Below are 10103 nucleotides of genomic sequence, written 5' to 3' on the forward strand. Positions count from 1 at the left end.
CTGTTGGAAATTCCCTTTTTTTTGTGCCCCCTCATCCTTAAATTGTGGGGATTCACACCAAACTCGGCATCTTTGCTTCCCTTCACACTTCTCACTGCCCTGGGATCCTGCTCCAGGGACAGGTTAAACCAAATCACCCCAAGGTGACAAAGCAGGGCAGAGATCTGCAGCATTCCCTCACATTCCCATTTTCCCTGCCTTATCATTCCTTTAAATCCCAGCCAGCCACGCAAATCTCTGCATTTCCCAACCTGCAGGAAACATTTCTGCTTTTCCCCACGCTCTTGAACCGTTATGATCCCGCTCTCAGCACATCCCATTTATCACGGATCAGCAGGAAAACGACACATCCAGAGCTGAGGTTCACAGCAACAGCTCACGGATTATGGATTAAAACCACCAAAAAAATCAGGAAAATCCTACTCCAATCCCATCCAGCTTCTCAATAACAACAAAATCCAACATCATTTTGGACTTGATCACCTTAAAGGTCTTTTCCAGTTTTAACAATTCCACGAGTGCAAAAGGCAGAGCCGGTTACATTCTGACCTCGAGCACCTCCAGCATTCCCAAAACCGATAAATTTTGCCTCAAAACCCAGGGGATTTCAATGGAACAAGCCCCAAACGCGTCCCTGGCACAGGGATGAGGTGAAGTTTGGCAGCTGCAGCAGCTCTGGCTCCCGTGGCTGCCGCAGGGATGCAGGAGCAGTGGAATCCCAGGCTCTGGCAGGATCCCTTTGTGAGTGACACAAAGAGGGATTACAGCACGCAGCCAACACTTGCTGAGTTCTGGCGACTCCTCTGCTGCTCTTTTGGGAACAAAACTCGGATCCATCCCGGGGAAATCTCTGCTGGATTAAGGAGGAAGCCGTGCCACGAGCAAATCCTCGAGCCATCAGTCCCAGCGAGGTGTCAGAGCCATCCCCGAGGCAATAAAAGCCAGACAAGGAAAGGAGCATCAAAATTCCACAGGCTGGGAAGGAGCCTCCGACTCCTTCAGGATCCCGAGACAAAAATAACGCCGGGTTTTGACAGCCCTCTCCATCATCTGCTTTGCTTTCACTTGCCAATCAATTATTTGGGTTTTTAACCCCAAAGGAGTGAGGCAGAACAGCAGAAAATTTTGCGTGGGTTTCGTAACAGCAGAAAATTTTGTGTGGGTTTGGTAACAGTAGAAAATTTCGTGTGGGTTTTTTAACAGTAGAAAATTTTCTCTGGGTTTTACAACAGCAGAAAATTTTCTCTGGGTTTTATAAATGCTGTGAATTGGTAAAAATGAGCAAATCCCAGCCAGTTTATCCAATTTATCCAAACGCAGCGAGGGTTTTGGGGTTTCATTTGTCTGCCCAGCAAAGCCTCAATGGGATTTCTGCTCAGGATCCATAGAAATTCCCACATTCCCATATGGAGAGTGCTGCTATGTGCCCAGCTCTGGAAAAATCAGCTCAGAAAAATCTCTTGAGCCCTCCACTTCGACCCTGGGGCTCCACCAAGGGCTTCTGTGTTTTCTTGCCAACAAAGAATTAAGGGATTTACACATCCTCTTCCCCTGCTCAGCTGCTGGGCCTGGTTTGTGCTGGGAGAAGCCAAATCATCCACAAATAAATCCCTGCTCTTCCTCAGTGTCCAAAAGGGGAGCTGAAGTGGCAGAAATTAAACTAAATTTGGTGTTTTCAGCCCCAGCCTCGCCCGAGGTTTGCACCTCTGGTTTTTTTTTTTTTGGTACAAAAGGAAGAATTTCACTTGTTCAAATTTACCTTTCCCTGCCATTTCCTGATGGAATTATTGCCGATTTGCTGACTGAAATCTTCTTTTTTTTTTCCCCCTGAATTACAGGATGTGAGTGGTGCCTTTGTCCTGCCCACAAGCCGAGGTCAGAAGCAGGACCCTGATTTGTGAACTCTCAGGTTGTTAATCTTCCTTAAGAACTGCAGATCAAGCCAGGCCCCATTCTGCAGCATCTGTTATTTTAATAAATTATCCTCCTAAGAGGTTAAAGTTCATCCCTTCAATTTGTCCTGAGATGAAACAACAACAGGACAAGGAGAGTAAAAAAAAAAAGAGAGGTGAATTTGGGTTTGATGCCACAAAATAAGCTGCTCCTAAACCCTCCCAAATTTGGGGATAAACAGGATATTTCCTTCCTTATTCTGACTCATTTCCACATTACCCAAACCAGCAGGTCCAACCATCCTGGGAAGTGCAGGAAAAGAGCAGAACAAATTCCAAAGGAGATTTTTTTTTTTTTCTCCCCTCCCCCTTTGAAAGCCACTTGCTGTTTTTCCATTCTCCATCATCAATATTTTATTTCCTCCAAATAAACTCTGGTGAGCAGCATCTTCATCCCTGCTCTGATTCAGGTGAATTAACTATTCTTAGTTAAATAGATTTGCTTCTAGTCTTAGTCTGATGACAGATTAACTCCTGACTGGTGGGATTATGGATTTACCTCTGGAACTAAATCACTTTTGAATCTGAGTTATAGCTATTAGTTCTTTCTAGCTCAGCTGAACAGCTTTTAGTGCCTCCTTTGTGTTTTTGAAAGAATGATTAAACATCATTAAATCCAAGCTCAGGGCTCTTTCTCACAACTCCAAGGAATAAACAGTTCATTTCAGGGTTGTTTTTTTTTTAAGAATAGCAGAGTTTTACATGGATTTTTTTTTCAGCATAATTAATGGCATTCTAAATGTAGAGTGTTTGTCCTTAAAATTAAAACATGTTTTTTGTGCTTGTGTGGTTTTAAAGGACATAACCCTCACTTAGTTCTCCTCACAGATCAACCTCCTCTTCCCACATGATATTACCATTATTTTTCTCCAGCTGCAGAAAACACAAAAAAAATTCACAGAATCACAGAATATCCTGAGCTGGAAAAGACCCACAAAAATCATGGAAATCCAAATCCTGACTTCTGTACAGCAACCAGCAGACATTTAAACACTGCTCTTCAATGAAATATTCCAAATATGACACCAGAAATGTCCCTGCCACCAGAAGCAGCCACTGAGAGGAATCTCAAGAACAAAAATAATAAAAATAACCTGTAAATGCCATGGGAGGTCACTGGATGCTGAAATCCAGGACTGAGATTAAAACCCCAATTAAGGGGTTTTTAAATAACCCAAATTTCATTTAATTCATCTTAAAGCAGCCCTTTGAGCCAGCCACTACATCTGAATTATTTAATTTCTGTTAATGACTTGAAAACCCTTAAACATCCAGAATCAGACTGTGCTGTTCAGTTCTACCAACACACACAAATATATGTTAAATATATATAAATATATACACATATATATTTTAAAATACATCTCTGGATTTGTTTAACTCAATCCTTATACTCAGAACCCTGATAAATCCCCACAGTGACTACAAATGCAAAAAAATTGAATCAATAAAACCCATGAACTCCTCATTCCATGAGTTACATCTGAGGGAGTGAGGGGGGGGGAGGTTTCCATGCCCAATTTTATTTTTTGAAGTTCACTACATGAAGAAATGATTTGGCTCTGGAGGACTCCAAGACAGAATTTATCAATAAAAATATAATAATAAGATAATGCTCAAGGTAAGAGTCAGCCAAAACAATATTTTCTTCATGCACACAGCACTTGTTATTTAACCTGCAGCACAAAGTGCAGTTCTAAACCAGCTGAAATTTCTGGAAAAAGTCAATTCCAGCAGCAGGCAAGAGCTGGAATGGTTCCAGCACATCCAAAGAAAGGATTTATAGGAGTGACAGGAGGAGGGGGGTGGATCTGAACTGTCAGGGAACACGTTTACATTGGACATTAGGGAAAAAAATTCTTCCCTGTGAAGGTGGGGAGACCTTGGAACAGGGAATTGTGGCTGCCCCATCCCTGGAAGTGTCCAAGGGCAGCTTGGATGGGGTTTGGGATGTTGGAAATTGTCCCTGCCCATGGACACTGGATGAGCTTTAAGGTCCCTCCCAACCCAAACCATTCTGGGATTTTAAAATTTAATTTAAAAAAAAATCACAAAATACAAAAAAAAAAAAAAAAAAAAAAAAAATCTTTCCAGTTTTGTCAGGAATTACTGGAATGGAGCCAGGCTCACAGACACTGATCCCTGTCAGGAAAATAATTTAAAAAATAGGAACAAAGCCCCCCAAGGCAGCACCGAGTGCTCCCCTCAGGACACTTTTAGGATTTCCAGCTCAAAGCCACTTATCACTGCCTCACCCCACCCTGCCCAGCTCCTTTCATTTCAGCTCCACACCCTCCAATTGTCCCGGCAGGATTTTCAAAGCCTGGCAGAGAGGGGCACGATGCAATTAGAGCAGAGAATTTCTTCATCAAATCTAAATCCACCCACTGCAAGCCAGGGGGGAAATGCGGTCCCAAGGCAGCGCTGCTCCGTGGAGGGGATGGATTTGATTTCCACTGGGAATAAAGGATGGGATGGGATGGATTTGATTTCCACTGGGAATAAAGGATGGGATGGATTGGATTTTCACTGGGAATAAAGGATGGGATGGATTGGATTTTCACTGGGAATAAAGGATGGGATGGGATGGGATGGATTTGTCTTTCACTGGGAATAAAGGATGGGATGGGATGGATTTGATCTTCACTGGGAATAAAGGATGGGATGGATTAGATTCTCACTGGGAAAAGGGATGGGATGGATTTGATCTTCACTGGGAATAAAGGGATGGGATGGATCTGATTTTCACTGGGAATAAGGGATGGGATGGATTGGATTTTCAATGGGAAAAGGGATGGGATGGATTAGATTTTCAATGGGAATAATGGAGGGGATGGATTTGATTTTCAGTGGGAAAAGGGATGGGATGGATTTGATTTCCACTGGGAATAAAGGATGGGATGGGATGGATTTGTCTTTCACTGGGAATAAGGGATGGGATGGATTTGTCTTTCACTGGGAATAAGGGATGGGATGGATTTGATTCTCACTGGGAATAAAGGATGGGATGGATTTGTCTTTCACTGGGAAAGGGGATGGGATGGGATGGATTTGATTTCAACTGGGAATAAAGGATGGGATGGGTTTGCTTTTCTGGGGGGATTCCTGTGCTTTTTCCTTTGGCATTTCAGTGCCAAACTCCCCTAAACTGCTGCAGAAACACCTCCTCAGTCAGAACCTTTCTTTAAATAGTCCATTTGTCACGACTGCCACGTTCCACAGGGCACATTTCAGAGCAACTTGGAGCTGTCACATCCCTGGATTCCAGCTCTCTGTCTCCATTTGGAAAAGCAGCTGAAAGCTGAATTAGAGACACGAAAAAAGTGCAAGCACCGTGGGGAGGAACCAGAAAAGCTCCTGGTTTTCTGAGATTTTTTTACTTCCTCAGCAAAGCCAGACTTCTCAGTGAATTACAGCGTAATTAGCTAATTAAAGGAACTCACCTAGTGAGTGTTCTTTGAAAAAATCTCAAGGTATGTCCCAACAATTTGCCGTTTTCTGAGGGATTTCAGCTGATTTGTCACCAACTGGAGGTGTAACAGCTCACGTGCTCCTCATTATCATCTTGCAAGCTAAAAGCTCATTAACAACAATTAGGAAAAAAATATAAACTTGGCAGCTTTGTGTTATTTTCTGCCTACTACAGACACTCCTTAATGCTGTTGCAAAGAGGGATTTTCTTCCTTTCATAGCCAGCAGAACAGTGGGGTTTAATCTGAATTTTCCTCAGTGCACCAGGATATCAATTACAGCAAATAAACAAATAATCAGCTTTAGCTCACCTAAAATTCCATCCCAAAGACACCAGCAAAGGGCAGGATCTCACCTTCAGCTTTACCTCCTGTCCCTTTTAATCTGTTTTGTTTTTATGGGCTGTCGTGGCTGCTCTGTGCTGGAATTCCCTGGCTCCTGAGCCACAAAAGCCTCACCTGATCCATCTTCGAGCTAAAAATCTCCTAAAATCCCGAAGTGAAGAGCATTTGTGGGAACACAGGGAAACATCAACCAACAAGTGAGATATTCTCAGCTCTGAATGGGAGTTTAAAATGATTTCTGTTCAACGATTTGGATTTGCTCAGCACCCTTAGGAGCACAGACTCATTAAAGGTTTTACACTAATGAGGATCCTCTTTCTTCCACTGGAATTCAAGGGGGGCTTTTTTCTAGACAAGAGCCTGGGGTGAAGGGTTTGGGAAAGGGAAAAGAGAAGGGATTGGGAAAAGTGAAGGGGTTTGGGAAGGATCAAAGATTTTGGGAAAGGTGAAAGGGGTTTGGGAAGGATCAAAGATTTTGGAGTAGGAGAAAGGGGTCAGGCTGCTGAGATAAAAACATCTCCCAAGGTTTCATTCCCCAAAGGGAAAAAAAAAAAATAAAACAACAAAACCCAGCAACAAACCCAACCCGTGATGAAATATTCAAGCTGAAAACCACAAAGGTTGTTAAACAAAGTGAGAAAACTTCTCGTTCTCACCAGAGATGATTCCTGCAGATAATAAAGGAACAAACCCATCTTCCCATTCCTCCTGACCTCAACCACTGCTCTCAGTTACAGGCAAAGTTCTCAAACAACTTATTTATTATTCCTCTCTTTATTTATAACAATTTTAAACCAAACCCCTCAGTTTTGTTCTGCCTCAGAGCTGGGCTCAACTTCAGAAAACCTTTCACACTTCCCCAAAGCTAAGAACACTAAGGAAGGAATCCACACTTACACACCAGCAGCTGAATTGTGTATTATTTTTCGAATTTTGTAATATTTTGAAGTATTTCCATTTGTTAACTGCTCTAAATCAATCCATTAACATCTTCTGAGGGCTGAGAAAACACTGAATTTCACTTTATGAGTCCCAGCAGAAGCCCTGTAACATTTCAGTATAAAAACAGTTAACCAAGGGGAAAAAAAGGCCAAGAAAAACAGGATCTAAAAGACATTTTCAGTCCTTTATACTGAATAATCCACTTTTGGTGCTGAGAAAGTGCTTCTTGTCATGTGTTTGGAGGTGCTGAGACAACACAGGGCTGCTTAAAAATAATAATTAACAAGTGAGTGTGTTTTAGCACTGAGGAAAAACAACCTGCAGCGTGTGATGTGGGCAGAGCTGCAGCAGCCACAAGAAATTCTCAGAAAAAAAAAACCACCCAGAACCTGAATGTGCCTTTTTCTGTCCCCACTGAGCAATTGTCACCATTCCCTTCCCAACCCAAACGCTCCCTCCAGCCCCAGCACACGAGGCTGGTCCCAAATTTCTCCATCCTCACAATCCCTGGACCACATGGAGCCGGAATCTCGGCAGGAATTGTAGCAAAAGATTCCTTCCTAACAATCCTTGGACACACAACAGCCAAACAAATCCCCAGTTTGGGTTTTTTGGCTCTTTTCTAGCCCCTAACCCGTTGCATGTGTGACTATTGTCCAAGCCCTGCTCCTGAGCAAGCAAAATTCTCTTGTAACAAACCCAAACTAGCACAAAACCCAGAATTATTCCATGCTGGAAAAAATCTGCCAACTTCAAAACACCCTTTTCCACTCGGAGTCAGCTCGTATTCATCGAGAGAATGATCAGGGGAGGAATAAATGCACATTTATGGTTTGCTGAAAGCTCAGAGACATCAAATGCTGCTCACGCTTGGCTCATCACTCCCAAATATTTGCACCCAGCCCGCTCTCAAAGCAATTAAAAAAACACCAAATAAAACCCCAAACGCTTTTGTTGCCTTCTCCTTTTTGGGTTTTTAAACACCATCCAACCTCTCTGACCCTGGATAAAACCACAAGAGCCCCTGAGTGCAGCTGCCCAAGGCAGAGCAGCCGAATTTTGGTGAAAATTCCACACGGGGCAGCTCCCAACACTTCACAGCAACACTCATTTAATCCACACTGCTTGCATCCACATGGAGTTTTAAATTCACAATTCCACTGGTTTATCCCTTCTCATCCTCCTCCAGCTCTTTTTCCCATCCTCATTCCCACATCCCATCCACGTTTCCTCAGCTCCAGCAGCAGCTCAGCTCTCAGCCCCCTCCCCAACAACTCATTTTTGCTTCCAAGCCCCTTGAAATCATCCCTTTTAACCCGCTGGTTTCTACCTTTCCTCCTCACAAGAACAACCGACTACCGCAGGAAGAATTCCCGCTGAAATCCATCAGTTTTCCCTGGAATCACCATCTCCTTCCCCGGCCTCCACGAGCATCTTCCCCGAGGCAGCAGAGCGTGAAAGGACCAAATTTTGCATCGTTTCACACCAGGCGAGCCCAGCGACTCCAGGCATCTCTCCCTGACTAAAAAAGTAGAGCAAAGAACTCCGCAAAGTAAAGATAAACTTCCCTGTCTGCCAGCTCCAGAATTTCGGGATAACGGGATTCTTTCCCCACGCTGCTCAACCTGGAGCTGTTTTGACACACAGGGATCAGGTTCGTTCCCTATGTAAAGCGATTATCGGGCGATTTTTCCTAAAATTAGCAGCTTTTCCAGCGCTGGATTCCCGTTTGTAGGGGCTCGCTTATCCCTGATCCGCGATTCCAGGAGCTCTCACGGCATGGGGGACCCTCTTTAGAGGTTTAAAAATGGGGATTTTGGAGCAGTTTTGCTGCCTGGAGCTGACCCCAAGCCTCCGTCCCCGGCTCAAGTTCAGCTCTTTCCCCCCCTCTTGAGGACACGGCTTTTTGGGGTTGCTTTTTTTTTTCCCTAAATAAACACAAACCCGCAGCGATTTCCCCCTTTTTCGTGCCCTCTCCCCGCTCCACCACGCTCAGCACTGAGGTTTAAGGGGAGTTTTTTAAGGGTCTTTTTTTTCTCCCCCCTCTCAGCAAAGCCACGACCCTCAGGATCCCCTCACGGTCCCGGGAATGGGGAGGGTATGAGGAGGTGGAAGGGGATTTGTGGGATTTTAGGAATGGGGGGGTCTTGGAGAGGATAAAGGAGGGGGTCTGGGGAGGTGGGAGTCGATCCCGAGGATGAGGGGGGGAACGTGGAGAGGGGAGGATGTTCCCTCAACAAAGGGAAAGTTGCGGAGCCGAGCCCAGCCCGGCGCGGGGGTCCCGCCCGCACACAAAGGCGGCGACCCCCGTGATGGATGAGGGGAAGGGGGGGGGGAAACGGGGTCCGCCTCAGCCCCACCATGGAGGGGGGGGGGTCCCTTTGACGGGGGGGCACCAAAGACCCCTCCTCTCCTCCGCCTCAGCCCCCATCTCCCCCCACCCTTCTCTCCCTCTCTGTCCTCAGGAGGGGTCGCGTCCCGTGTGTCCCCCCCCCCCCCCCTTCGCCCCCCCGTCCCCTTTATTTACCGCCATCACCAGCACGCGCGAGCTGTCACCCAGCGCGAGACGCCCCGGCCGGCCACGCCCCCTCCCCGCCCATTGGCCGCCGCGCCCCGCCCCGCCCTCCCATTGGCTGGAACGCGCGTCGCTCAACGCCAACACCCGCCTCCCTCTCCGCCGCTTACGCCAATTGCGTAGCTCGGCACACAGGCTAAGACCGCGGGTATTTACGCTGTTTGCGTGGCGTACGCACCCCGCCGGCGTAGCGTACGCCGCGGCGGGCAGAGCGGCGGCGGAGCGTACGGAGTCTGCGCAGCCGGCAGGGGGCGCTGTTCAATGGGCGCCGGGGGGGGCGGGCCGGCGAGGGTTCGAGTCCCGCCCCCGCCTGTGACGTACCGGGCTTTGTGAATCGCGGGGCCGAAGTTCGGTTGAGGCACGGGAGGGTAAATAAGGGTGTCTCGGAGACAAAGAGGCTCTTAAAGGGACGGCGCGGGGGTCCCCGAGGAGGTGGCGTGGGGTGGGAGGTACCTCACGGGCGCCCTGAGGTGATGGGGGCGCTGAGGTGATGGGGGGTCGCGCCCCACGGGGGTCCCTGAGGTGATGGTGGGCACAAGGGGCAGGCTGGGAGGGCTTTGAGTGATGGGTGCCTTGAGATGGAGATGCTTGAGGCGATGAAGGAGCACCCCAGGGGCGCCCTGAGGTGAGGAGGGGAGGCTAAGGGAGTTCTGAGGTGATGAAGACCCTGAGGGGATTGGGGGGACACCTTAAAGGGTCCCTGAGGGTCAAGGGGGTGCTATGGGAGACCCTGAGGTGATGAGGGGACACCCAAACAATCCCTGAGGTGATGAGGGGACAAGGAGGTTCTGAGGTGATGAAGACCCTGAGGGGGAACCC

General features: G+C 47.0%; 1 protein-coding gene across 1 annotated transcript in view; it reads right to left on the reverse strand.

The window, feature by feature from the left end:
- The window catches only part of USP49 (ubiquitin specific peptidase 49), a 28169-nt gene extending 18867 nt beyond the window's left edge, over positions 1 to 9302 (reverse strand). Inside the window, exons 1-2 of the mRNA XM_014872705.2 lie at positions 9237 to 9302; positions 8040 to 8231 (exon numbers count right to left, since the gene is read on the reverse strand). The gene's annotated coding sequence lies outside the window, so the exon portion shown is untranslated. The remainder of the gene's footprint in view (positions 1 to 8039; positions 8232 to 9236) is intronic.
- Positions 9303 to 10103: the final 801 nt, after the last annotated feature.

The sequence above is a fragment of the Sturnus vulgaris genome, chromosome 29 (genome assembly GCF_052056855.1).
Source record: "Sturnus vulgaris isolate bStuVul1 chromosome 29, bStuVul1.hap1, whole genome shotgun sequence".
Taxonomy (NCBI): Eukaryota; Metazoa; Chordata; class Aves; order Passeriformes; family Sturnidae; genus Sturnus; species Sturnus vulgaris.